This window comes from Branchiostoma belcheri, unplaced genomic scaffold (assembly GCF_001625305.1).
Source record: "Branchiostoma belcheri isolate BF01 breed outbred unplaced genomic scaffold, Haploidv18h27 scaffold1, whole genome shotgun sequence".
In the NCBI taxonomy this organism is placed as follows: Eukaryota; Metazoa; Chordata; class Leptocardii; order Amphioxiformes; family Branchiostomatidae; genus Branchiostoma; species Branchiostoma belcheri.
The window spans coordinates 3,849,738-3,854,493 of NW_017802379.1; the positions used below are offsets into that span (position 1 = coordinate 3,849,738).

A 4,756-nucleotide genomic window follows, 5' to 3' on the forward strand; every position below is an offset into this window, starting at 1 on the left:
CCGCCCGAACCACTTCATGCGGCAGTCGCAGGAGAACGGGTTCCTGCCGAGGTACAGGACTTCCAGAGTCCGGGCCACGGGCAGGAACGTGCGGTCTTGTAGCGCCATCAGTCCGCATGACCTTAGGTCAAGTTCGCGTACCGCCGCCAGCCCCGCGAACGCGCCCTCGTCGATGAAGGACAACAGCTGCGAGTTTCGGAAGGTCACGGTCTCGACGTTGACGAGGCCAGCCAGCGCTTTGTCGTTGAGCGCGCGAAGTTTGACAGAGTTGTCCATTTTCAGACGGCGGACTGTGGGAAGACGCGGGAAGGACCCGTCACTCAGCGTCGCTATGGACGTACGCTCGGCAACCAGTTCTTGCAGGACGCGTAACCCGGCTAGCTCTGTTTTGGGAATGGCGCGAAGATTTGGCATGGAAATGTCCAAATACGTCAAAGCCTCCAGACCGTTCAGAGTTCCCTCTGGGAGGAACTTTTGAGACACGCCCGCAAGTTTGAGGAACTTCAAGTTCAGGAGGATTGAAAAGTCCCCGGGTTGTACTACAACCGGGTTGTCGCTGAGGTCCAAGATCGTTAGGGTCTCCCGTACGGCCCTCAGGGCGTCGATGGGAACTTGGGAGAGCTGGTTACCCGACAGGTATAGTCGGTTCAGGGCCAGAGACTCGTTGAAAAACGCGGGTGGAATAGAGGAGATGTAGTTCCCGCGAATGGACAACGTGCTCAGGCTGGCTGCACCTGGCAGCAGGTTCGGCAGTTGCCTTATTTGGTTATCGTCGACGTAGAAGGCGAGCAGGTTCGGCAGTCGTCGGACGACGTCGGGATCCAGGACGGTGAGGTTGTTGTTGGTGACTCGCAGCAGCGTGACGCTGTCCGGGATACCGTTGGGCAAGGAGGTGAGCCCCTTACTGTCGCACAGGACGGTCTTGTCCCCCGGCAGGCAGAAGCACAGTTCCGGGCACGAAAAGGCTCCCGCGACCATAGCCAGTAGGCACGCGGACATCAATACACGTCTTCCCGCCATATCCTCCGTTGCGTAGACTAAATCACTGGTTAATTAGATTTTTCATAAAGGGCTTGTAGCTCGTCTGTCACGGATCGATCGGGCTTCGATCTCGGCGGGAAGTGTTTGTTGCCAAGTCCTTTTTTATCCAGGCGCGCTGACAATAGGGCCCCGTATTTCGATCCGGTTTATCCTCCGAGTATTCTCCAACCGTCTGAAGATAATACCGGTCCGTAACTAACGATTTTCGAGGTAAGCCCGCTGTGCTGTTAGACAGATGCACAATGGAGGCAAATAAGCAGATGTCACGTTATAAGCCGACGAGGCTCCTTTAGATTCTCGTTCCCAGGGGGCAGCCTAATTTTCCTAGACAAGCCCTAAACAGATTCACGTTCCCAGGAGAGTGTAGTAGTAGTGTCCACGTGGCTGGGCCCGGCTGTGGAAGGCGGGGAGGGGGGCGGTGTCAGTCCGGTAATATACCGTCGCGTCCCAGTTTCCACGTCTGCTGGCAATCGATTCCTCCCAGTCAATTTCCTGAGGGTCAGTGTCAATCACTGGGAAACGTTGTTCTCCCTGAGGGGGAACAGAAATATTTAATGGTTATAAATGGATGCTATTATATCACATTTATACGTTCAACCAACAATTTGACAAACACTGTCAAATTTGAACTCTTTTCCTATCTTTTGAATTAAATAACCTTACATGGTACTACTGAAATTAATAGAAAGGGTACATAAAACAAGTAAGAGCTTTTAAATCTATCTAGAACAAATAAGAAATTTTACGCCAGATGGAGAGAAAAATCCCCCGTAATCCTCTGATGGCGCGGGGCCCTCCCCTGTAGGATTAATGTACCGTCCCTCAAGGCGAACGTCATCCGGTAATGGGTTTCTTGTGCCGGTTTAAAAGCGGGCCGCACCTGTACCCCAGAGACCCTCCACACACACGTCTATCCACACAGCTTTTCCGGACGCCAGTTTTTCTAACAAACATGTGCATGGCGTTCTGACCCCTACACGGTACCGAACAAAAGCTGTCGCCCAACGATGACATTTCTAGCCTGTAGACATGTTTGGTTTTCATTATGTACAGTCGTGCACGGTTATTTGTGAGCGTTAAAAGATGTATACCTGTTCTACCAAACCATAGTACATTTCATAGAAACTTTAACAACTAGATAATCGATCATGTTGGTCGTCTGTGAACGCGGATTTCGGCGGATCAAGTTTGACGTATCGACAGCACCGAGTCTAATCAAAACTAAATCCGTAGAAATCTTTATTTTCGTTTTTATTTCCAACTTTAATGCCGAAATGGAATCCTGATGGGTAATGCAATATCCTAGGCTAGAGTCCCTACCGCTGTAGCATAGCAAAGGCAGCGGGCCGTTTTCAGACGATTTTATTTTGAGGACGGGCCCGGGGGTTCCTTTTGCAGTGGACTGTCCTTCAGTTCCCTACCTAAGTCAGGAAAGGGAAACGACCTTAAACAGTAAAATCAGTATAAGGACGCTGTGGTTGTGACTAGTGTACAGTTGTATCCAGACCGTGTGTAAAACAAATGACTAAAGCCATAAATCCTCTCTGTACACAAGATGGTGGACAGTGAGCATATATCACTTACATTAAATCAACTGTAGCAGCAAGAGCAAACACGACCGATTGCTGCCAGCCTTACAGAAAGTATAGATACGTTTTACTTCGACCAATGGCTAACAAGCCCACACTGAAAATCTTCAACAGAAAATAACTTTAGCCATACAAAGGAGGTTCAATCTCAAGACTCGCTGTCCTTAACTGACTTGAGTCGTATGCTCTTTGGCCAAATCTTTACTTTAACCCAAGGATGTTGTAGCGACTCCATATTTGGAGGGAGGAGTAATTGACTTTGGACTTGTTTAGAGACAAGAGTTTGGCAAACAACGTGTACAGATGTTTCCCTGAGACAAGAGTTTGGCAAACAACGTGTACAGATGTTTCCCTGAGACAAGAGTTTGGCAAACAACGTGTACAGATGTTTCCCTGAGACAAGAGTTTGGCAAACAACGTGTACAGATGTTTCCCTGAGATCTAGACTTCACAGAGACGCATTGTTCTGATAAAAAGAGGTAAACATCTAGACAAATATCTCCCTCCCGAGTTTTTGCTGAGATAGAGGGCTTTAAAGAGATGTTATCTTTATGAGAAATATAACCGTACCCTTTGGAGTTATTTTTTCACTAAGGGACTGACTGGCCGACTTCAGGTCAGATGCGGAATGTTAATGATGAAGACCCGCAATCAAAATCGAGATCAGCTGATATGCGGATGCAAAAAAGGACATCTACTTTCGTCGCTTTCAAAGTTAACACGATGTTTTTAGAATCCTTTATCTAATTATAAAGGCGACGGTTTGCTATTTCCTCCGGTGCATTGTTCGCACTTCTATTATCAGTGACCTCATTATTGTTGTGCAAATATTCGCCTCCTAATCGCGTGATAATTCGGTCAATCTGTGACGGTGCATTTTTAGGTTCTTGACATGCCCCCCTCCCCCTCAGCAGTTTGTGATATCTGCCACACTTCTACATTTTCCAGGGATCCTTTGTTATCGTTTGGGTTTAATCTTGCGGAGAGAAATGTAATCCGTGGGAAGCCAATAAATTAAAACGCAAGTTCACGGCTACATGACTTGACTACGAAGTAGCTGCTAGGATAACTAATTTTGGCGTTGAGACAGAGTGTAGCTGATAGTCATGCCGCATCTGTGCCAGACTTATTAGCGCGGATCAGTGAAAGCGTTGTGCTACCTGGGACGGCATGGGAAAACACTAGTCAGTTCAACCGCTCCGTTTGAAAGCAAACAAGCACGTTATTCATACCCCGCTAGCCGTATCGGACTGCCTCGGCCGGCTAGAGTGTCCTTTGTGTGCAGTAACGGGTAACGGTCCGCAAATGGGGGCCAACAAAAAGTAGCTGGTTCCGTATCAAGTGGTATAAAGGGCTTACCTTTCACTAGCTGGGGGCTGCGGGAACTGCGGCGTCCTGTGGACACTTTAAACACTCCCGGCCGCTTCTAATTCAGCTGCGAAACAGTTGTAGGAAATGTAAAGCATCCGAACGGCAAACAGTAAGGGAAAACAAGCACATGCTTTCTCCCTAGCAGCCCGTGGTTGTTGTTCCCGTGCTGTAGTGGCGGGCCCCAGGCCGTCTTTTGTGTTGTCCTCGCGCGTCTTGTGTTCCCCTAACCTCAGCACGCAGTCCTGCCGAGCACGTTATTCAAATGTACAAATGAATCACAATCAGAGAGAGGGTGCCACAAGGGGGGGGACGCACATTATGCGTGACTCAATGATATCCGGGCGAGTTTAAAGTCATGGGGGACGCCACTTTCTGAAAAAAAGCTCCAGGGTTGCCCCATTCTGAAAGCCCAAGCGTCGCACGCTGCGTTTTCTTAGCTTCTGTTTACCATGCCCTTCAGCATGCCCTTAGGTACCATGGCAACGGTGTGAAACAAGACGCCCTTTGTAATAACCTTTGATCCGTACTGTAACCCCATATTGTCCACTAATCGAACCTCCCCGTGCTCGAATGGGACCGTCCTGATGTACCTGGCAGATGCCCGCAAATTGGCGATATGAGTATTTCCCCACTACTCCCTGTTAGGCTCTTAAAATATCCTAGATAGTAATCACTAGACCTGCACGCCGAGCTTTGTACATTTAAATGCGGGCATATTTTCGCCAAAAGCACGTCCGACATGCCCTGATTGCTGC

General features: G+C 48.8%; 1 pseudogene; it reads right to left on the reverse strand.

Annotated features, from left to right (window-relative positions):
- Nucleotides 1-4,539, reverse strand: part of LOC109464982 — an 18,017-nt pseudogene extending 13,478 nt beyond the window's left edge.
- Nucleotides 4,540-4,756: the final 217 nt, after the last annotated feature.